Genomic DNA, 25762 nt, shown 5'->3' on the forward strand with positions numbered 1-25762 from the left:
TGGTCGCCCAGTCTCAGGCCGACGCGGAAATGACGGACATGCTTTCCTGGGCAGCTGCAGGTGTCGGGCTAGAGTGGAACCCTCCACTCTCCCCTGAACCCTCGAAGCTCGACGATTGGTTCCTGGGCTCGGGGCGCAGCTGTGAGCGGCCCCCGTTCCTTTCTTCCCGGAAGTGCATGTGGAGCAGACCAGGTCGTGGGAGGCACCTTTTACTGCCCGGTCCCGATCTTTCAGCTCCCCCGCTCTCGCTACCCTCGATGGTGGAGCGGCCAGGGGGTATTCAGTGATCCCCCAGGTGGAAAAGGAGCTCACCATAATAACTGAGATGGGCGACCCAGGGGCAAGGAGACCCATCTCTTTGAAGCTGGTGCACAGACAACTCCATCCCCTGGTGGAGGGCTGGGAGGAGAATTCTTTGTTTCCTTTTTCGCCGCATGCCCCAGAGGCTGCGGTACCCAAAGGTTCAGCAAAAGATCAGTTTCCATGTTTCCTGGGTGACATGTCCGGTGTGCACGGCCGTCGTCACGACCGCCGTCCACCGTTCCTTTTTGGCAGGGTTGGCGCACCAGCGGTGGACCCCCCGCCCCTGGGCACCCAGCTGTGGCATGAATACCCCCACACGGGATTAGTGCCGATGGACCTCGGGATGAGACTCCTCCTCCCTCCTCCTCGGCCAATCTCATGGTGGGTGGCAGGAGCCAGGTAAGTGCTTCGATGTCCCTCGACTCAGCACAGCCACGGGGCTCGAGTCCCCTCGACGTGGCACCTCGAGCTCCACCCCGCTGCGAGGCCCCACCCACCGGCATGTCCGACATGTTTATCCCCTTGGTCCCCCTCGCCAGGAGTTTGGACGCATGGCTCGTGCTTTTCAACCCATCGTGATGGCTGACCCAGACCGTCCGACTCGGCTACGCGATGCAGTTTGCCAGGCGCCCGCCCAGGTTCAGCGGCGTCTGCTTCACCATGGTGAAAGGCGAGAATGCCGCTACCTTGCATGCCGAGATCGCGACCCTCCTGAGCAAGGGTGAGATAGAGTCTGTCCCTCCAGCCGAGATAAGGAAAGGATTCTACAGCCCTTACTTCATCATACCAAAGAAAGGCGGTGGGTTGCGACCAATCTTGGACCTGAGAGCACTGAACCGGGCCTTGCACAGACTCCCGTTCAAGATGCTGATGCAAAAACGCATTCTAGCGAGCATCCGACATCTAGATTGGTTCGTGGCAGTAGACCTGAAGGACACGTACTTCCACGTCTCGGTCCTACCTTGACACAGACCCTTCCTGCGGTCTGCCTTCGAGGGCCAGGCGTACCAGTACAAGGTCCTCCCCTTCGGCCTGTCCTTGTCCCCTCGCATCTTCACGAAGGTCAAGGAGGCAGCCCTTGCCCCGCTAAGGGAAGTGGGCATCCGCATTCTCAACTATCTCGACAACTGGCTGATCTTAGTTCACTCTCGAGAGTTGCTATGTGCACACAGGGACCTCGTGCTTCGACACCTCAGCCGACTGGGGCTTCGGGTCCACTGGGAAAAGAGCAAGCTCTCCCCGGTTCAGAGCATCCCTTTTCTCGGTCTGGAGTTGGACTCGGTCTCGATGACAGCGTGTCTCACGAATGAACGCGCTCAGTCAGTGCTGAACTGTCTGAAGGCGTTCAGACGGAGGACAGTGGTTCCACTGAAACTTTTTCAGAGGCTCCTGGGGCATATAGCATCCTCAGCGATGGCCACACCGCTCGGGTTGATGCATATGAGACCGCTTCAGCACTGGCTTCAGGCTCGAGTCCCAAGATGGGCATGGTGCCGCGGGACACATCACGTGGCCATCACGCCAATCTGTTGCCACATCTTCAGTCCTTGGACCTACCTGGCATTTCTACGGGCAGGGGTTCCCCTAGAGCAGGTCTCCAGATGCGTCGTGGTTACAACAGACAAGACTAACAAATGCTACAAAGGTATTGCTCTTAGTTATTCATGTTAACAAATGTAGTTAACTAATCTTAACAAATGGAACCTTATTGTAGATTGTTACCATATATTTACCATATAAAAACCTTACAAAAGTCAGGCTGATGTTTTTGGGCATTTGGTGCATTAGACCCAGTCATTGCATATAGAAACAAATGTTTCTGACCCTCTGGGAAACTCAATATGAGCATGATCTGACAAGATATGAATCTCTTTTGGGGTTAGATGTTTCAAATCACATCAGGAAACATGCTAATTTTGTTGTTACGTTGTTGACACAACAATCAACCAAATCGTGTTTCTGAGATGGAACAGAAGATGGACCATTTGTAAGAAGCAAACACGCTGAAAAAAGGGAAAGCAGCTCAACTGAAAATACTAACCAGTACGCTTGAAATCACTGAGTCATTAATTATTGCGTAAAGTCCAAGTGATATTTAACCCAGTTATCAAAAAGGGATATGATCATTTCTATGAAATGTTTAAATGGAGTCAGACTTCTAACGAATGGTGTTCACGTAACGTGATTTTTATTGCTTGCTCTATTTACTTAACTGTTATTCATTTTAAGTCTAATAAAGGTTTTCACAGCAAGTTTTGCTGGATTCCTCTGTGTCATTCCTGTTGTTTCTATTCATGCACCTTGTAAGTGAGTGGAGTAGCACCAGATCTACTTCTACGGTTCTATTTACTTAACTGAAATGAGCTAATGCAACACAATTCTTAAGAATTTGGTCTCAACCTAATTTCATTGTGTACAATCCAACTATGTTCATTTAATCCAATTGTGTTGGGACTGTGTGAATAATATTTGCTGTATCAATATATTGCAGAAACCGGGCAGGGGATTTCCATTTCCCAGTATGCTTTGCATGGGACTGGATTGGGAAAGTACATTTTAAATTAAGTGTTATTTTAATGTATTTCTACACAAAATAAAACAAGTAAAAGATTTGTGTTTAATGTTCTGTTATTTTGGGATTAAGAGGAGTTTCTGTCATGTTGAATTTATTTGGAGGTTACCATTGTGGAGAAGAGTGGAGCTAATGTTTAGGTCGAGGTTGTGTACAGTACTTCTGTAAAATATCTGTAAAATCTGTTAACTATCTGTAAACTCTCAGCAGCACCATACTTGTCATACAGTACAAAACGTAATATGTAATATGCAAATGTTTCTGTTGATAGCTAGCAACAAGCTGCAAGGTTCAATAGAGTTATTTGAACAGATCACATTTAAGTTGGGTTTACTCAATTCATTTAGGTTTTCGCTACATGAAGTATCTGAGTAGAGCCTACATTTTAATTTCATATAATAAAAAATAATTTTCCTTACGTGGAAGCAATGTCTACAATTGAATCTTTTTGAACAATTTGTCAATTAATCTCAGGAAAAGAAACTTTTGGATTTGCTTGTTTTGATTACCCAAGGAATCTATGCTGATGTGGGTCAGAGCAGGCTTAATATCATCTGGCTTTTATATGGCATTGTGTCTTTACTTAGAATTTTGAGCAGGCTTAACTTGGTTGTGTAAAGACCAATGTGACCACAGTGCACAATGCAGCAAAATAGTATTATAGTGAATTAAAAGCAGAGATTATTTTATTTTGTGTTATATTCATTACTGTAATGTCTTTACTCACTTGTGTTGTACCTTACTATGTTGATAGTTTATGTAAAAAAATAAAATAAATAAAAAAAAATCTACTACGAGTGGTATCCCAACTTACCTAGTCCTAGTTATCTAAAGTCATGCTAAAACACTTCTTAGCAATTCATGCTCATTCACAGCATATATAATATAATACAGCCTGATGACCATTAAACTATACTGAACTTTATGTACAGATTTCTAATGTTGGCAACTCCTTAATAACATTGAGGTACATTTTCATACTGTAGGTTACTAATGTTAAGTAAGTAATAATAAGCATTTATAACATGTGAGGTAAAATAGCTATATGGCAGGTATTGCATGAAATTCCCCCTTTTGTTATGCATGTTGTTATGTCCCTATATATTATTAATGATTTATAATGCATTTGTAAATGACTTATTAGTCATTATTGAACCCCTTTATAATAACTTAACATAGGGAACATTCAAGTAAAGAGTTATTGGAATATCTTCTGCCTGAAAGCTTGAAAGTCTCGCTCATATAGTTATAGTTACTGTGATATATAACTCTTGTGACTAGCCCTGGTGCACATATACCTTACAGTTGTTAAGTTTTTATTGTATAATTTCATGTAACTGATTTGATTATATTACAGCATTACTGCTGAACTGGACAGAAAATAGCATCACATGTAACAGGGGCTATTTTTATACTTTTTAATTCAACATTAAATCAAATTCAAAGAGATTTCTTTTGACTCTTGGAAAATTCTCCAACTGCATCATGAAGTGGATCATGTGAACACCACTGTCTGGACTCCCAGTGGTAGTAACTGAATCAGGTCGCTGCTCATTTGTGTACCATTAAACTTCACTCATAATTCTTGCTTTTTGCTGATGATTTAAATCCAATCATAGAAAATGTATCAATTCTGAATGTTTTGCTTGAATTAGCCATGTGAGGAGCATGCCTATGATGCCTTAAAAATTATTGCCTAGTCAGGCAGCTCACTAAGTTTTGAAACAGAGCATGTGCATGGATTTTCATGCTATCTAATTTCCCTTCAGCCCATATCAGGGCACATCACCTCAGGAACTGCTTCAAGAGAGCAAAATAAGTCACCTGTAAAAGTTTCATCCACCTGGAAACAGCCAAATGTGTTAAAGGGATAGTTCATTTTAACAAACAAAAAAATTATCATAATTTACTCACCCTCATTCCATCCCAGATGTGTATGACTTTCTTTCTTCTGATGAATACAAATTAAAATTTTTAGAAGAATATCTCAGCTCTGTAGGTCCATTCAATGCAAGCGAATGGTGACCAGACCTTTTGAAGCTCCAGAATTCACATAACGTCAGCATGACAGTAATCCAAATGACTCCAGTGGTTAAATCTATATCTTCAGAAGCAATATAAGTGTGGGTGAGAAACAGATCAATATTCAAGTCATTTTTTCCTATAAATTAATCTCCCTACCCAGTAGGTGGCAATATGCATGAAGAATGTGAATCACCAAAAAACAAAAGCAGAAGAATGTTGAAGTGAATGTGGAGAATTTATAGTAAAAAAGGACTTCCGTATTGATTTGTTTCTCATCCAAACTTATCAAATCGCTTCAGAAGATTTAGATTTAACCACTGAAGTCTTATGATTTACTTTTATGCTGTCTGTGTGTGTTTTTTTGGAGCTTCAAATTTTTGTTCACCATTCACTTGCATTGTGATGACCTACACAGCTGAAATATTCTTCTAAAAATCTTTGTTTGTGATCTGCAGAAGAAAAAAAGTCATACACATCTGGGGTGAGTAAATAATGAGAAATTTAATTTTTGGGTGAACTATTTAATGATGCAGGATCTAAGTGTGGAATTGGACACATTTATCTAAACACAGGTCTAAACATGGTTAATATTCAGTAAGATGTTACTGATACCTTTAAAAACCCACAGATACTGCAACCTTATGATAGAATGTTTATATTATATATATATATATATATATATATATATATACTGTATAATAAAAAGTAGACCTTTGAACCGTAATTGATAAAGTAACTCCACTAAATTACCTAAATTACAGTATTTACTGAAGCACCCAGAGCACCTGAGAATTAGATTTTTCAATAAATATATACAAATAAATTTAACATCATCACGTTGTTATTGCAATGTAGTCATTTAAAAGTAAGTTATATAATCTGACAATTTAATAAAAAAATGTTTTAACAATTATATATTTTCACCTTTTCTTTAATTTGTTCTTATTTTTAATTATTATTTATTTTTATTTATTTAATATTTTTAATGTATTATTATTTAATGTATTATTTATTTATTTAGTTGTTCTTATTTAATTTGACATTGGCATTACAATTTCATGAACCCCATTTCCATTGCTCCATGTATTTCCTTTGAAACCATGGTCTTAATGTTAAATTGCGTTTCTCTATAAACTAGGGATTGGTTTCCGTGATTCCTACTTCCACATGGCCAGAAAATAGTCTTTTACACATATGATTTATCAAAAAAACTTTTAAATCAATGAATTTCATAAAACAAGAACAAAAGTCTAAACCTGGCACTCATAGCTGTATAATGAAGCAATATACTGTTCAAATGATCTGTTCACCCTGAGACCCAGTTTCCAAAGTTAGCACAGCTTCCTCAAGTTTCACAATCACACCTGTGTAAAAGCTGCCATCTTCCTCATTGTTATCTGCCTTTTTAACAGGTCAAGCACTACTGTTCCCCGCCTTTGTTGCCTGCACGATAAAAGAGCAAAAGAAACAGAAACACATTGCTCCCCTGCCATATTAATTTCACATCACATAAGAAATGCAGTCTAAGTTTGAGGATGCTTTATACAAAACTTGTTTCTGGGTTAGGATGAATAGCCAGTGTCATAAAATTCACAAAGTATGTGGCACAGTGTGTTGCAGTGGGTCAGAACAGACAACAACAATGTGTCTATCAAACATCTTTATGAGGATATCTTGCATTCTGGACATCTGGAGGAAGGCCCATAGATTATATAATGTAATCTTCATATTTCTGCCTTTAAACACTCCAAAAACTGGCCTCATTTTTCTTTAAAACATAAGACAATATTAAATATCACAGAACTAAACACTGAACTAAGCAGATTGCACAGAATCGAGCTCTATTCAAGAGAAACGAGAATATCAAAGAGAGGAAGTGATGGAGATGTTTCCAATTCTGTGGATTCAACAACTTCTGAGTAGGCCTAATTGGTGTTTGTAGGTTTATTTTAATTTACAAAACTGTAATAATTTATGTTTTTTTTTAAGGTACTGTCATGTGTATTTTGTTGATTCATGTCTTTTATTTTGAAAAGTTTAGTTCCTGTTCCCTTGTCATGTGATTTCATGTTTTCCCTCCATGTTCATGTGTCATGTTTTCATTGGTTTATTTAATTAGCTTGTTATCAGTTCTGTTTGTTCATTGGTTTATGTTCCCCCATGTCTTGTATTTAAGCCCTCATGTTTGCATTGTCTAGTTGTAAAGTATTGAATGTATGTGGATGTGTTTTGTTCTAGCCAAGTCAAGTCAAGTCAAGTCAAGTCAAGTCAAGCCAAGCCAAGCCATGTTATGTTTATGTCAAGTCAAGTTTTAAGTCTAGTCAAGTTCATGTTTCACATTTATAGTTAGGGTTTTGGTTTCACTTTTGTAAATAAAATGCACTTGGGTTCTCTTCACTCCTTTGTCATCGTCTTCATCATTGCCAGTGCCAGCATCGTTACAGAATACTTGACCGAATAATGAACCCAGCAGTTCGGCTCATACGGCTACGTCAGGGGAATCTTCCCCTGAGGATTATGTAGAGGACTTTTGCGCTCTGGCAAGCCAGGTGGATTTTAATGTGGTCACCCTCAAGGACATTTTTCGGGTGGGATTAAGTAAGCCGATTTCCTCCCTGATGCCTGGTGGTCGCAGTTCCCTCAGACTGCATCAATATATCGACCTCGCCCTACAGATCATTGGTTCCACATTCACTGTGGGGGAGGCGGATTCCAAGCCAGAGTTCCACTACTTGGCCACAGCCGAGCCAGAGTTCCACGACATGGCCGCTGCCGAGCCAGAGTTCCATGACATGGCCGCCGCCGAGCCAGAGTTCCACGTCATGGCCGCCAAGCCAGAGGTCCACGTCATGGCCGCCAAGCCAGAGTTTCACGTCATGGCCGCCAAACTAGAGTTCCTAGTCATGGTCGCTGAGCTAGTGCCATCTTTTGCTCCATGCCACGTCACAGCAACACCTCAGTCTGCACCATGCCACGTCACAGCAACGCCTCAGCCTGCTCCATGCCACGTCACAGCAACGCCTCAGCCTGCTCCATGCCACATCACAGCAATGCCTCAGCCTGCTCCATGCCACATCACAGCCACACCTGAGCAGTTGGACCATGTTATGTTTATGTCAAGTCAAGTTTTACATAGTTACAGGTACCATATTAATGGTAATAAAACTAAATAAAAAAAATAAACCAAATGTAAATTCCATGTTTGGAACTCCGAAAATGTTAAAATCTGTTTAGAACCTGTTTTACCTGGCACAAAGATCCATTTAGGGTTCTTTGATAGAACGTGTAACGATGAGTCAGCGGAGTTGAGATCCATGTGCAGTTTTAATAACAATAAACGTAGTATTACAGATAGGCAGGGATCAATCACCAGCAACAGTAATATCCAAGGTAATCTAGAGATGTAGTCAATAAATAGGCAAGAGGTCAGGGCAGGCGGCAGACAATCACAGGTTATATCCAGGTAAACAAGGCAGTAATAGTAGGCAGGCAGCAACGGGTCAAAACAGGGTAAACAGTCCAGGATCATACACAGGAAATACAATAAACTCAGAGAATGCTCAGAAATGTCGGCCAGGGCAAAACAAGACTTCGCAATGACAGCAAAAGGAGACTTAAATAGCTGCATGAAATGGAAACAGGTGAACAGGTAATCATTGACAAGTACAGGGATTATGGGAAATGTAATCCAGAGACCAGAGCCGATCAGGCAGATGGTCAGGAGATCCAGAAGACCAGAGCAGATCAGGTGGATGACAAGGAGACCCAGAAGACCAGAGCAGATAAGGCGGATGGCCGAGAGACCAGGGAGACCAGAGCAGATGAAGCAGACGACCAGGAGACCCAGGAGACCAGAGTATATCAGGCGGAGTATATCAGGCTCAGAGTAGGGACTGGATCAGGAGGCCTGGTTGGCGACCACAGGGCTGAAACAGGATCAGGAGGCCTGGGTGGTGACCACAGGGTTGAGATAAGGTCAGGAGACTAGAGACTGGAGACGTAGAAGACTCTGAAGGTGGATCCGTGGCAGGCTCGAAGGGTGAAGCCGTGGAAGGCAGAGCCGTGGGAGGCTCGAGGGGTGGAGCTGTGGAAGGCGGAGCCATGGGAGGCTCAAGGGGCGAAGCCGTGGAAGGCGGAGCCATGGCAGGTTCGAAGGGTGAAGCTGTGGATGGCTTAGCCGTGGGAGGCTCGAGGGGCAGAGCTGTGGAAGGTGGAGCCATGAGAGGCCCGAGGGGTGAAGCCATAGAAGGCGGAGCCATGGCAGGCTCGAAGGGCAAAGCTGTAGAAGGCAGAGCTGTGGCAGGCTCTAGGCTAAGAGTCCAGGATGATTGAAAAATGACCTCAGTGGTCGTGAACATGAGCAGTCTCGGGAGCAACCTCTGTGGTCGTGGACATGGACAGAGACTCGGGAACGACCTCTGTGGTCGTAAGCATGGACTGAGACTCAGGAACGACCTCTGTGGTCGTGGGCGTAGACAGAGACTCGGGAACGACCTCTGTGGTCGTGGGCATAGACAGAGACTCAGGAACGTCCTCTGTGGTCGTGGGCATAGACAGAGACTTGGGTACAACCTCTGTGGTCGTGGGCATGTATTGAGACTCAGGTACGACCTCTGTGGTCGTGGGCATGTACTGAGACACGGGAATGACCTCTGTGGTCGTGGGCATGTACTGAGACTCAGGAATGACCTCTGTGGTTGTGGGCATGGACTGAGACTCGGGAACGACCTCTGTGGTTGTGAGCATAGACAGAGACTCGGGAATGACTTCTGTGGACGTGGGCGTGGACTGAGACTCGGAAACATCCTCTGTGGTCGTGTACATGGGCAGAGACTTGGAGACAACCTCAGTGGTCGTGAACATGGGCAGAGACTCGGAGACAACCTCTGTGGTCGTGAACATGGGCAGAGATTTGGAAACGACCTCTGTGGTCGTGAACATCAGCTGAGACTCAGAGATGACCTCTGTGGTTGTGAACACTGGCAGAGACTTGGAAACGAAAGCCTTTTCTCTCCTCCTCTGGATGGCCAAAGTATGCAACGCAGGCTTTGGGGCAGACAAGGCTGGCAACGCTGGCTCTGGGATGGACGAGGCTGGCAATGCTGGCTCTGGGAAGGATGAGGCTTGCAGCTCGTTGAGCATGGCAGGCGTGGGTGTTGGCTCGTTGGCCATGGCAGGCATGGACGTTGGCTCATTGGCCGTGGCAGGTGTGGGCATTGGCTCATTGACCGTGGCAGGCAAGGGCACTGACAATTTGTAGGAAAAGGTCTTTGTGGCCCTACACTGATATCAGTGGCTGATAATATAACTTTGAGACAAGTGCCGTGAAGGCCTTCGAGCAATGAGCGCGGAAGGCTGGACTGTGGCATGGTGTGGAGCCGACTCAGATTTGACTGTGACATGATGTGGAGCAGACTCAGACATGGCTGTGACATGGTATTGAGCAGGCTGAGGTGTTGCTGTGACATATCATGGAGCAGGCTGATACGTGGTTGTGACATGGCATGGAGCAGGCTGAGGCGTGGCTGTGACATGGCATGGAGCAGACTTAGATGTGGCTGTGACATAGCAGGGAGCAGGCTGAGGTTTGGCTGTGACATGGTATGGAGCAGGCTGAGGTGTGGCTGTGACATGGCATGGAACAGGCTGAGGCATGGCTGTGACATGGCATGGAGCAGGTTGTGGTGTGGCTGTGACATGGCATGGAGTAGACTCAGATGTGGCTGTGACGTGGCATGGAGCAGGCTGAGGTTTGAGTGTGATATGGTATGGAGCAGGCTGAGGCATTGCTGTGATGTGACATGGAGCAGGCTGAGGTTTGGTTGTGACATGGCATGAAGCAGGCTGAGGCGTGGCTGTGACATGGCATGGAACAGGCTGAGGCGTGGCTGTGACACGGTATGGAGCGGGCTGAGGTTTGACTGACTCGGAAGCTGGAACCGGGATTGTGAGAGGACAATCTGCTGACAGAATATGGATCACACAACATACTGCACTGAAAATTATGGCATGACATACTTCATGAGAATTGTTTCTCAGGTGGGTATATGAAATGAAATCTCCTTTGTCAGAAATTATACTGATGCCCCTGTACATATATTCTCTCATAATACATTCTAGTCATAATACATTTTTGCAACAGCATATCTTGAAATGGACATGCTTGTCTCCAGAGACATTGGACGTCACTGTATGGCGCTGTATGGTTAAATTGTATGTGAAGAGTGACATGAAAATTCTTCAATATCTCTCCTTTTGTGAACTTCCACAGAAGAAAGTCAACAGCAACATGAGGGTAATAAATTATGATAGAATTTTGAGTTTTCAATGAACTAAAGTTTAAAAAGATATTTCATCATAACAGTTTTGACAGATGATGAGGGTTTATTTTTTCTGTGCCCACCACCCCACACCCCCTCCCCTCAATCCCTCCCTCCACTCTTTTCTCTGTTCTCCTCCCATATCTTGTCAGTCCTGAGGGAATGGAGCAGGAGAGGATGGCCCCACGGGCTCCACTGATTGTCTCTTTGGCCACGGGTGTTTCTGCTCTATAGCTCAAAAGTATCCAGAACACTTTTTGTGTATGACTCTCTTCTAGGAGTCTTACTGAAATATTGCAGTCATTGACGAAGATGAGAGTGCTGAAGACTCTAGGCGTTTTAGTTTTGGTGACTCTGTCTCTGGTATTTATGTTTCTGTACAAATAGAAGACCTATATGCCATTGAAATATGTATGAATACCAAATACTAGTTGATAACATTTATTTTATAATGTATTGTTTATTATTATTATTATTATTATTTTTTGACAGATATGGAGCACTCGGGCACAAGGTAAGTTTGCTTTAAGGCTGGGAGAATTTCTCGAATGCTGGCTTAAAGTAAATCACTCACTCATTTATATCTAAGATTTGTTAACAGCTTGAATTCCATCTTTTTTATTTAGTTAATACACAGTCAATTTGTGTCATTCATTCTTTTAGGGAGTTATGATTAAAGATAGGATCTGTATGAAACGTAATGTTCTCATCAGTCAGTTAATTATTAGGGAGACTCAGGGCAAAAAGGCCACTGAAAGTGACAAAAATGCCCCCAAAATTCAAAAGATGGGGGCAAAAAATGCTTGTAAAAGATTATGTTTATTGAATTTATGGTTTGTTTGTTTGTTTGTTTAACACCATGCCAGCTTCCAAGGCTAATTTCATGATTAATTTCCTATATATATATATATATATATATATATATATATATATGTATATGTATATCATTTGGATCAATCTGGCACAATAGATGATTTACAAAAACATTTGTCTCAGGAGAGTGTCAATAAGAAATATCAATTTTAGATTTCAACATTCACATTGCAAATTGAATATAATCAAATAGAAGAACAGGGAGCCCTGCAACAAATGGCATAGCCCCGCAGAGCCCCTTACTGAACATCAAGTCAGTCTGGGATTACATAAAATACTGTAGATAAAAAATACCTAAATACTGTAGTTAGAAGAACTGTGGCAAATTCCTCAAGATGCTTGAAACAACCTATCTGCCAACAGCCAAGAAAAACTGTGTCCAGGTGTACCTAGGAGAACTAATGCTGTTTTGATGGCAAGGGTGGTCACACAAAATGTGTTTACTGCACTTTGTATGACGTTAATTGATAGATAAAAACACCATGAATGGCATAATTTTAAAAAATCCTCACTATACAACATATTTCACAATTGCCTAAAACTTGCACAGTACTGTATATACTATAGATAGATAGATAGATTTAATTATAATTAATTAGACTAGTACATACCTTTATAAGTGATCCTTTCTTTTGCAGACTGCAGTATAATTTCTATAACCTCTACTTCGGCATCATCACTGCTGGTACAATGGAACAGACTTGTTGGAGTTACAAATTATTTTATGGACCTTCGGGTTGTAAACGACACAAGCTCCAACCCAACAGTGGTGTCAGTCCCTGGGAGTGTGTCAATGAAAGAGGTGTTTGGTTTGAAGACGGGGGCACTGTACATTGTCGCGCTTAAGGGGTTTCAGTTTTACTCTGTACTGTGTAACGATACAAAATTAGCAAGAACAGGTAAATTGTCAAGTTTTTTAAACATTTAAATACATGTGATCAGTAATTCATTTTTACTGGAAAAATAAAATCCACACAATGAGTAGACAGCAGATACTCTATTGTCAACAGTATTAAATAAAAATGTTATATAGACTACTTTAACCTTCTTTACACAACATCTATAAATTGTGTACAGGTGACGATAACGATCCTCTTTTTCTTTTGTTCCCACTACAGTACCAGGTACATCTCAGATAACCTATTCAAAGGCAATATCAAGTACAGCCATCAGACTAGAATGGGAGTCGGTTCCAACTGCGCAAATATACTTTTTGCTGGTAAATTCAACGTCAACAGGGGAACGGTACAACTTATCTTTTACAAACAATAGCACAGTGGTCGGAAATCTTCAACAATCGACATCTTATGACTGTTATGTAGTCACATCTAATGCTGGAGGCCTGGGAGCAAGAAGCAAAGTGTGGACCATCACTACATGCAAGTAAACTTTACTGCATTCCAATAAAATCCAAAGTTTTCATTAACTTGATGTAGAAAAGAGTTAATCTTTGATGTCTAACAGTGATACAGCCACCAGCGGTGATCACAGTACAACAGAAGGGACCACAGTCTGCACAAATCAGTTGGCAACCTGTGGACAAGGTTCTAGTCTACCAAGTTACAGTCAGAAATGTGAATTCCCTTAACAGTACAACGTATTCAAATGCTGTGTTCGGTATCACATTGGATGTGCAGAATATTACACCCTGTTCCACATTCCATATCTCAGTATCTTCAGTTAATGCTCTTTTGGAAGCTGGAGAACCCAACCAAGTCAACTATACAACAAACAGTAAGCAAACCAGTATTTTGTTTTCATTGATTAACAGATATTTGAACTTATCCCAATGTCGGATTTGATGGCACTCTTGATACATAATGATTGATACAGTGGTGCATGACATGCTTTGCCAAAGTACGACATCAAAGTTGGTCCAGGAATAATATTCTTATCAAATAATCATAATTCTATCCCTAACCCAATTGAAATCAGATGGAAATTAAAAGTTGATAAGAATGTTGTTTAAACCCCTAGAGGTCTGGCCAGGCATTTTTTGAAGCCCGAACCTGGCCCGTACCTGAGACTGCATGACCCGACCTGACCCTGATATAAAAAAATATATATTTATAATAATTATTATTAATTATTTTTCCATTAATTACCTGAACCGACACAAACTTGAAGTTATACTTAAAACACTGTTCTGAACCCGATCCGTATAAGCCTAGCCCTATAACTAAAATTTGATTGGTTGATAGGAATGTTGTTCCAGGACCAACAAAGATGTTGATCTAGGAACATGTGCTACACTTGTAAATCATACTAATGATAGTGTGGTAAGATAAAAGCCTTTTGGGGAACTATAAGTATGGTTTTTTTTTACACACAGAAACATTCTCTTTTCTCAAACTTCTTTTTTTTTTTTGTCAGCTTTAAGTCCAGTGAAGTCCATCTCGGTGAACTACAGCTGTGCTAGAGCATCTGCTGTGGTCTCATGGCCCACTGTGTTTGGGGCCACAACCTACTGGGCTATTGCCATAGGCCGCAATGGTACACATCTGTCTTGCAATTCCAGCGCTACAGAGTGCCAACTCAGAAAGCTAGCCTGTGGGGAGAGCTACGAGGTACATGTCACAGCCATGTCAAACACCTGTGAGAGCATTGTCAGTGCCACCACATCCTTACAAACAGGTAAGATGTAGAGACAGCAGATCTCAGACCAGTTTTCCACTCATCCTTATAAATGGTCCCAGTGTTGCCATTGACAAAGGATTTTAAAGCAGTGGTTCCCAACATAAAGATGGGAAGAATAAGACCCTACATGTGACAGCAAATCAATTTGTACATTTCTTATAGAACTCTCATAGACTTACTGGCAGCATTTAAGGTAACAAATCTGTACCAGTATTAGCATTTTTGTGGCCATTGTAGTTCAGTATCCTGGATATGTATACCTTTGCACTTCTGATTGTCTATGCCCTCTTTTCATCCATGATTTTTGAAGACACCTGATCCCCAACACACTCCCTGGAGATGGCATTATTTTGAACAGTCACACAGCAGCAGGTGTTCCTTTCTGTTATACCAACCTCTTTCAGAGAGATTTGTGTTGTTAGACAAAGAGCCAGGTCACAGTTTGGGTGAGGAACGAGAAATCTTCCATTATTGAATAGCTGTGTGTATTTGTTACATGAAATATATAATGCCTCCAAAGTGGTTTGCATTTATCTTGATTTATTCACACAATGTGGCACATGGTCTGAAAAAGGCACTTTGTTTACTTACTGATATTAATTCTCTTATCCCTGCTGAAAAGACCAGCCAGACCAGCATGAGTACAGGCTGGTTTATACTGGTTTTAGTGCTGGTCTAGCTGGCAGAACAATATTGCCATGCTCTTCATAAGCATAAATGCTGGTCAACCAATGCTAGTGAAGCTGGTTGAGCAAGGAAGTCTAGCTGGTTAAGCTAGTTAAGAGGCCAGGAAAAGCACACCAGTATCTCATGCTAGGAGCCACCATCAAAAACACACTGTATTCTGCTGACCAGCAATGTTGGTCTTTACAACAGGGATAGTAATGAAATTACAAATGGTTTCTCGGAAGCTAAGAGTTTGGTATCACATTGGATGTGCAGAATATTACACCCTGTTCCACGTACCAAATCTCAGTATCTTCAGTTAATGCTCTCTTGGAAGCTGGAGAACCCAACCAAGTCAACTATACAACAAACAGTAAGCAAACCAGTATTTTGTTTTTATTGATTAACAGATATTTGAACTTATCCCAATGTCGGATTTGATGGCACTCTTGATACATAATGATTGATACAATGGTGCATGACATGCTTTGCCAAAGTAGGACATCAAAGTTGGTCCAGGAATAACATTCTTATCAAATAATCATAATCCTATCCCTAACTCAACTGAAATCAGAGGGAAATTAAAAGTTGATAAGAATGTTGTTTAAACCCCAAGATCTGGCCAGGCATTTTTTGAAGCCCAAACCTGGCCCGTACCCGAGACCGCATGACCCGACCTGACCCCGATATAAAAAAATATATATATATATATATAATAATTATTATTAATTATTTTCCATTAATTACCGGATCTGACACAAACTTGAAATTACAAATGGTTTCTCGGAGGCTAAGAGTTTGGCTGACCCATATTTTACACAGTACACAAATGTAGACACAAATGGTTTGTAAATGCACTGCACACATGCAGTTTCAATGTACATATCCACCTTTTTCCTGAACGCAGAAGTGTTCCACGGTTTGCCTGTTTTCAATTTACAGTCTCCAGTGTTTTCACCCAAATGAGCATATATTCTTAGCGGGTAAAATATGACATTTGTAGAAATTGTCAAAAAACTTCTGGCTCTACAGTGCCGATGTAGATGACATAAAGTGATGGTCTGAGGTTAGTTACGTTGATCCTATTAACTACTTTAAGTTGTTATGACAGCCAACAACTGCACAAGTTGAGCCTGAAATAAATTTTTACTCCAAATAACATTTAAATTATCGTTTGTCACTGTCTGGATGGCTCATTTCAGTTAGTTTTACACTGCATCTCGAGACCAGAAACAGAAAACTGGCAATAGAGCACAACAGTCTGGGTCCAGAAGTAAAAATCCCATTCATTAATATAGACAAATTGATTTTCAACAATATCTTATAAACCTTTAAAAACAGACCTACCGTGAGCTATGCGGTTTTTCATCGAAGGTATATGCTTCTGTTGAAGCCATCCATCTGCGTTATTTCAACTTCATTGTTTAAAAATCATGTCTGATAGTGGAATTCATGGTAAACAACATCATTGCCCATGGTACAGCAGAGAAAGATCTACCAATCAAAGAACCGTGGCCAACAAAACCTGTGAAATGTGTTTTGGAGCGACCACCTGCTCCAATGACGCACTGTGAATGATGTAATCGAGTCAGTCTCCCTTCACCCTTAAATTATTTATCTATTTGTACATATTGGAATATTTTGCACTTAATATATATTGTTTCTATACTTATAATCAACAACCTAAAATCAATAGTTGTATATATTCCCATCCTTTTTTATTCAATGACATCATTTGCAATGCTTCATGGGACTGTAGCCCTCTTGAAAGACAATAAGTACACAGCCTTGTACCTTTGTATTATTGTCTGTTCCCTGTTTGTCACTAACTCAACATTTTGTCGATGTAGTGACACTAGGGGTTTGATCTTGAGAGCCTCAGTAATCTCTGCTTAAAATAAAAAAGGCCAATGAGAATTGGCGAGTGGAATTTGCATGCCACTCTCCGCCCCGGACATACGGGTATAAAAGGAGATGGCATGCACCACTCATTCAGATTTTTTCTTCGGAGCCGAATGCATGCTTGTGTTCATCCTCTCACCATTTGCTTACGCTGCTGGATTAAAGGTGCATATCAGCGGACACCCTCGCATGGTCGAGTGTTGTGTTTCCCCTGGGCACTTCGGCACTTCGGAGTCCACGGGTGCTAAAAGAGTATATTCAAAAGAGTATATTTCCTTCTAAAAGAGCTTGCACAAACGCTTGGCATCTTTTTAAAGATGTCGTTCCGCATTTGCACTGCTGGATGTGGCTGTTATCTCTCCCCTACGGACAGCCATGAAATCTGCCTCGAGTGCTTGGGGCCCCAGCAGCATCAGAGGGTGGGCTTCTGCTATCAGAAGCGGACAAATCTTCTGAGCTCCTGCCCATGGGCAGTGGAGCACAGGATGAAGCGGACGCTGAGATGGCAGCTGTGCTTGCCCGGGCAGCTGCGAACATTGGGCTAAGTGGAACCCTCTACCCTGCCCTGAGCGTTCACGGCTGGATAATTGGCTTCTGGGCTCGGAGCGTGGCCCCTGTGCCTTTCTTCCCGGAAGTGCACAAGGAGCTAATGAAGTTATGGAGGGCACCTTTTTCTGCCCGTACACGCTTCGCGGGCTCGTACACACTTCGCAGGCTCGTCCACCCTCACTACCCTTGACAGCGGAGCGGCTAAGGGATATGTTGAGCTCCCCCAGGTAGAGCACGCTGTAGTGGTGCATTTATGCCCGCAGGGCGCAGCCACCTGGTGCGACCGACCAAGGCTCCTTTCCAAGGCCCGTAAATTCTCTTCCTCATTAATTACGAAGGCTTACAAGGCCTCGGGTCAAGCCGCTTCCGCCCTGCATGCCATGGCCATCCTGCAGGTCCACCAGGCCAAGGCACTGAAAGATCTGCACGAGGGTAGAACCGACCCAGGGCTGATGCAGGAACTGCGTACTGCGACCGACCTCGCTTTACAGGCGACGAAAGTCACAGCGCGCCCTGGGCTGGACGATTTCCACTCTTGTGGTTCAAGAGTGGCACCTGTGGCTCAACCTTGCGGAGATGTGTGATGCTGAGGAAATCTGCTTTCTCAATGCGCCCATCTCCCAAGGGGGGCTTTTTGCCGACACCATCAAGGATTTCACCCATCAATTCTCAATGGTGAGAATTTTAAGCACATCTTGCCGCGGTGTGACTTGGCTGCCTCCAGGCCTCCAAAGTCTCATGCCCCATCTGCTTCTCGCCAGAGCTGTTTCCCCTGCGGTGCCAGCCCCGGCTCCTGAACCATCGGAGTCCGTACACCAGCCTCAGAGAAAGAGATCCTCCTGCGGGACGTTGGCTCCACCTGCCTGTCAGTCGGCCCCCAAGAACCCCAGACGGGCTTTGAGGCGGCCCTGACATGGGCAGCCCAGGGATGAGGTGACTGCCTTCGACCGGGTGAGTATTCTATCCCCGAGTACCCCTTGGGCCTTGGCACCCACATGGTACATAAAAGGGCAGTCCCCTCATTCCCTGCGCCAGCGCACTCGCGACGACCAGGCGTATGCCAGTGAAATAATTTCAGAGGCTTCTGGGACATTTGGCATCCTCGGCGGCGGTTCTCCCCCTCGGGTTGATGCATATGAGACCGCTTCAGCACTGGCTACAGACTTGAGTCCCAAGGTGGGCATGGCGCCAAGGCACCCGGCGTGTGACCATCACGCCACAGTGCCATAAGACTTTCAGCCCTTGGTCGGACCCTGGAGCAGGTCTCAAGGTGTATCATGGTCACAACAGATGCATCGAACTCGGCTGGGGTGCCGTGTGCAACGGGCATCAACTGCTTAGAGTTGCTGGTGGTGTTGCTGGCCCTGTTGATTCAGGGCAAGCATATGTTGGTCCAGACTGACAACACAGTGACCGTAGCATACATAAACTGCCAAAGCGGTGTATGCTCTCGTCGCATGTTGCAACTCGCCCACCGCCTCCTCCTTTGGAGTCAGCATACGTTGAAGTCTCTGCGAGCCACTCACCTTCTGGTCATCCTCAACCATGTAGCAGATGTGCTCTCATGGCAGTTAACGCTCCGCGGGGAGTGGGGAATCCACCCCCATGTAGCCCAGCTGGTTTTGGAGAGATTCGGGTACAGGTAGACCCGTTCACCTCCCAAGATTCCTCTCACTGCCTCCTTTGGTACTCCCTGTCAGAGGCCCCCCTCGGCATGGATGCCTTGGCACACAGCTGGCCTCGGGGGCTGCACAAGTATGCATCTCCTCCAGTGAGCCTCATTGCACAGACTCTGTGCAAAGTCAGGGAGGACGAGCAGCAGTCCTGTTCATTGCACCATACTGGCCCAAACGGACTTGGTTCATGGATCTGATGCTCCTGGCAGTAGCGCTTCCCTGGCGCATTCCCCTGAGGCAGGACCTTCTCAGGGGCAGGGCATACTCCAGCACCCATGGCCAGACCTCTGAAATCTCCACGTCTGGCTCCTGGATGGGACATGGAAGACCTAGGGGGTCTTCTGCCAGCGGTGGTAAATATGATCACTCAGGCCAGAGCCCCCTCCATGAGGCGGCTGTATGCCTTGAAGTGGCATCTCTTCGCAAACTGGTGTTCTTCATGTGGGGAAAACCCATAGAGATGTGCTGTCGGGTCTGTGCTGTCTTTCCTTCAGGAAGGGCTGGGGAGACAGCTGTCTCCCTCTATCCTGAAAGTGTACATGGCTGCCATAGCAGCTTATCATGACACACTGGATGGGAGACCCTCACAACAGCATGACCTGATCAACAGGTTCCTCAAGGGCATGAGGAGGTTGAATCCTTCTAGACTGCGCCTGATTCCATCTTGGGTTCTCTCTGTGGTCCTACCTGCCCTACAGAGAGCCCTCTTTGAGCCCCTGGAGCAGGCCGAGCTTTCAGCACTTTGTCTCTGAAGATGGTCCCCCTGGTGGTGCTCATTTTCATCAAGAGGGTGGGGGACCTGCAGGTGTTCTCTCAAGAGAGGACTCTTGTTACCAGCGAATGCCTAGAGTTCGGGCCGGCACACTCTCACGTGATTTTGAGACCCTGGCCCGGTTATGTGCCCAAAGTTCCCACCACTCCTTTTCGGGACCAGGTGGTGAACCTGCAAGCGCATCCTTCAGAGGAGGAAGACCCAGCCTTGTCATTGCTGTGTCCAGTTCGCACCCTGCACATCTATCTGGACAGCACACAGAGCTTTAGATGCTCGGAGCAGCTCTTTGTCTGTTTTGGAGGACAGCGGAAGGGGAAAGCTGTCTCCAAGCAGAGGCTAGCCCACTGGATTGTGGATGCCATTTCTCTTACATACCAATCTCACAACTTGCCGTGCCCCTTGGGAGTCCGGGAGCACTCCACTAGAGGTGTTGCTTCCTCCTGGGCACTGGCAAGGGGGGCCTCTCTAGCGGACATATGCAGAGCTGTGGGTTGGGCTACACCCAATACATTTGTGAGGTTTTACAACCCACACATAGACCTGGTTTTGACCCGGGTGTTTTTTGTCCAAAACAGTTCCCCATATCCGGTGAACCCCGGACACCTCTTTAATTCTTAAGCACTGTTCGGTGATGAACTTGGTGGAGGAGTAAAGGCACCAGGTCCAGTACTCGTGGTATGCCCCTTTTCAGGAGAGCCCGTGTGCTCAGGCTCAGTGCTCCATGCATGGTGATTCTTCCTTGGTAATCCCGTATGATGAGTTTCCACTGTTCGGATTCCCCTTAGGTGAACCCTGTGTTTCCCCTCGCCAGAGCTTTCTCTGCCTTGGCCACTGTTGCTGCATACCCTCTCTGTAGATAGGGACCTCCGGTGGTATCATTCCATATGTGAACTTCCCCGTTGGTAAGTCCATGTGAGGTATTCTCCACGTTAACCTCCCTCCAGTAGGATGTGGTCTCCATAGTGCTCCCCCTCCTGGAGAGGGAAGAACACTTCCCAGCATTATTCTAGAAAGTGCATGCCGGGAAATTGCTTAACAGCAATCAGGTAAGGCTCCGCCGGAAGCCTCCTTGGGTAACTGCCTTCTCCCCCCTTAACGGGACTAGGGAGACACCTTACCTAACTCGCTGGAAGGTCACGACGTGGTTGAGCACTCGCTGCGAGGCACACAGCTGCTTGCCCGTGTCCACTCTTCCGTACCTCATGACACCGTTCAGCGCCTGCAGCGTTTCCTATAGGAAACCCAAGTGTCACTACATCGACACAACGTCGAGTGAGTGACAGACAGGGAACGCCTTGGTTACTGATGTAACCTCTGTTCCCCGATGGAGGGAACGAGATGTTGTGTCCCTCCTGCCGCGGCATTGAACCGGCCGCTGACATGGCCGGGACTCTCTATCAGCTCCTCAGCATATATCTGAATGAGTGGCGCACGCCATCTCCTTTTATACCTGTATGTCCGGGGCGGAGAGTGGCATGCAAATTCCACTCACCAATTCTCATTGGCCTTTTCTGTTTTAAGCAAAGGTGATTGGGGCTCTCAAGATCAAACCCCTAGTGTCACTACATCAACACAACGTCTCGTTCCCTCCATCAGGGAACAGAGGTTACATCAGTAACCAAGACGATTTTCAAATACTTTTTTGCCTCGAAACAAAATTTGTGATGTTGTGATTCTTCTCGGAGCTGGTTGGTTTGGTTCATGGCTTACAACTATTTTATGAAGGATTTTATAAAAAGTCTATGGAAGAAATGAATGGGGAAAATATTTCCGGAACCCAGATAGCTGAAAAAGTGGGCAGGCACTGTTGCGCTCTATTCGAATATCATGGCGCCAGCAAGTGCTTGCTCAGAAATTCTGTGGATAATGTAAATTTTTGTTGTCTATAGTATAAGAAAACTGAAGTACTTAAAGGGGGCAATAGAGTTACCTTACAATTTACAGCCATTAAGCTGAATTTGTTATTATTCAGGAAGCAAACTATAAAGTAGGGCTGTCAATCGAGTTAATTTCATTATATGCAGATTACTTAATCAAATTAATCGCAATTAATAATGAATTGCATATATCAATATTTGCTGGAAAATGCACTGAAATTAAAATAATTCAATATATAATAATCAAAATAATTATAAACATAATATATTCTGTATAATATATAATAATTCAGATAATTTAAAGACATTACATTATTGGCAACCTAGGGCACTCATGCAAGCATTGATATGTGGAGGATTAATCACTAGCATTTGAAGTCCCTCGCACCTGGATGTGGCATGCTAATCCACTGCTGGTTGTATGCCAACGTCATAATTACGCAGCATGTTTATTTAGTTAGAGCTGAAAAGGAAGCTGAACACTAATAAAGTGCGAGGAAACTGCCCTTGTCAGCAATATATGAGCACAGCGCTTGCAAACCATTCGTGCTTCACAAGCCACTGATATTGCAGCACTTCACTTTTGGTCAGTCCTTCAAGTAAACATGTCTTTGAGTCGGTCACATAATCGGCCTATATTTTCTTGTTTTAATGGTTCCTTCTTTTCCTTTTTGCAACACATGATGTAAATAAGAAAACACTGTTATCAATGTTTGAGATGTTCGTCCAAGCATACCAGCTCCTTAAACCACAATGACAGTGAATTTTTAAACTACTTAAGTAAAAAGGGCAAACACACAAAAACACACATCGTGTGGGTTCAAAAGTCCGAGTCTGATCAAAATCTCAATTAAACCAAGAGATAAACTGAAAACATAACTTTTATACAAAAAAATCTGATTTGCTTGCATTCATAGTGCACACATGATGATCGTAGGAATATTCTCAAAACATGCTAATCAGCTAAATTCAGTTTGAGTGCATGCTGTCATTAAAGCTGGAGGAGGACATACCAAATTATAAGAAAACTCTGGAATTCATGCTCATTGTTCAATTACATTTTTTACTCAAATTATTATGCTGATAATATAATTTGTAATGAAAATTGAACCATGTTAAATTAGAAAAATGCAAAATAGAAGCATACTTGTGTGGAGTATGTTTTTGAGCTAAGCCTAAGCCTGGGCTAAGGTTTCAGTATTAATAATATACAAACCTTGTCCGACTCAACATCTGAGAAACCAGCCTTAAACATGACAAATTCCAGTTGGTCTGTGCTTTGTTCCCTCCTTTTCTAGACTTTCAGCAAAGACAGGACAAGCAGGCTTTATTTAACTGCCAAAATGAATGTTTCTCATTCTTCTTGTTTCTTTCTTCTATCTCAGGTCAGGACCATTTTCTTGTAAAGTGTGTTGTGTGTTTTCAGGCAGGGAACTGGTACATACCCATTCCCCTGTCAGGGAGCATGTAGTCTCTAGAGAATATCTCTTTTTTTTACTTGTGTGGTCTCAATGTATCGCTCTTTTCAGAGCAGCATTCACAGCATAACAATACAATGAAACCCATTACACAACATAATAAAAAGACTGAAGACAACAATGACAAAGATTTTCTTTTGATTGCCCCTTGTCTTTGTTCTGCCTTTCATTCTTACCTAACCACAATTTAATCCTTCTCTTTTCACACAAGCATTCACATACTTTCACATCTCATACTTACAGTTCCCTGTGCCCCAACTAATCTGATGCTCTACCGGGAGTGCAGCAGCAATGTCATAATTTTCTCCTGGGCTCCAAACAATTACTCAGCCTATTATTTGGCGAGGGCCGTGGACTCCACCGGCAAGGTAATGGAATGTTTGACCAAAGAGAGATCGTGCTTCTTTACTGACACAACATGTGGACGCCTTTACAACTTTACTGTCTACGGGTCTTCGCCAGTGGGCAGTGGGCAGTGTAACAGCGCAGTCAGCCCAGCGTTGCAAATACAAACTGGTAAACACAAACCTTTGCATGCTGTCTATGTGTGTATGTGTGGGAATGCATAGTGTCTTAGCAAGGCTGTTACTTTATCACTGTGCTCCCTCTAGTGGATGGGAGAAGTATGGCGCTACCAACTGTACAGTCACATACCAGAGTCCTGGGCCCATATTCACAAAAATCTTAAGGCTTAAAGTAGCTCCAAACGTGGAAATTTAGAAGCAACTCTTAAAAATTAGGGGTGCGTCACTCTTAATTTTAGGACTCATCAAATTTTCATCTAAGAGTAATTCATAAAGTGTTTTAACACTAAAAGTATCTCCTAAACCCACAACAGCTTAGAAGTCCTCCTGATGACTTTACTCCCTGAGAGTGACTCACAAACGATCCAAAGCATGGCTGCTGTCTACAGTCCACATTAAATACAATATATTACAATATTATTATGACATTGACCATTTAAAAAGGCATCGCCTGAATCACAATTGAGTCTATGTATTTTAATAATATAATATTGTAATATTATAAATGTTGACATTAACTTTTAAATCGGTATCGTCTGAATCATGAGGGTGTTTTTATTATTGTGAACTTAGTTAAAGATGCAGTTGCCTCTCCAACAAACCGAAACTATATATAATATGCCCTCTCCAGAGCAGACCGCACACTGTCCAACAATTCAAATCAAATTTTTTTGCACAAATTTCACGATACGGTACGATACAATTCGATACGAGCACCCACAAATGTTTCACTCAAACTTATTCAAGGATTCAACATGTCTTTTAAATCATAAATGCCACAAAAGTGTCTGAAATTGGCAACAAAAAAACAGAGCACTAAGTAACTTAAACAACAGCACTGCATTTATTTTGTTTGATTACTGAGAAAAACTAATATGTTATACTAATATGTTTTTTTTTTTTTAAATAATTTGTCTACACTCTAGTCATTTATATTTGTATAGCACTTTTCACAATACACGTAGTTTCAAAGCAGCTTTATAGAAAATCATGCCTTGTTTTCTGAAAGCCCCCTGTGAACAAGCTGAAGAGACTGTAGCAAGGAAAAAACTTATTTCAATGTTGTTTAGTGGTGAAAGAAAAAAAAAAAAACTTGAGAGGAACCTGACCTCTGGTTTTATGATATATGTACATAATCCAATATTATTTAGCGGCTAGAGCAAAAACCGATCAGCACACATAATTTTTTTTTTTTTTTTTTTTACTCTTCCCCGTTTCACTATGCATGTCAACTTTATTGCCATTATTACTGGCTTATAACATGTTCGCAAGTGTTCTCAATGCTGTTAAATTTCGAGGTCAAAAGCATGTAATTATAAGTCTCATGTAATCATGGGTTTCTTACGTTGTCAGTTTTTTGAATAAGCTGTTTTTGATAGTTATGACTCATAACTTATGAGCGTCTTGCTGTGCATGTCGCAATCAATGTCGGCTGGGAGAGGCGGCTGTTAAACTTACTGCTGCTCTTTCTGCCTCAAAAATCCACAGATTTGCGCGGTGATGTTGGCATAAAATAAATGACATGTTTGATGTACTGTAGCATCGAGACATCATTGTTTGGCAAATTCGACAATCTGTACCGCTACAG

The sequence above is a fragment of the Myxocyprinus asiaticus genome, chromosome 29, assembly GCF_019703515.2.
Source record: "Myxocyprinus asiaticus isolate MX2 ecotype Aquarium Trade chromosome 29, UBuf_Myxa_2, whole genome shotgun sequence".
NCBI classification, from domain to species: Eukaryota; Metazoa; Chordata; class Actinopteri; order Cypriniformes; family Catostomidae; genus Myxocyprinus; species Myxocyprinus asiaticus.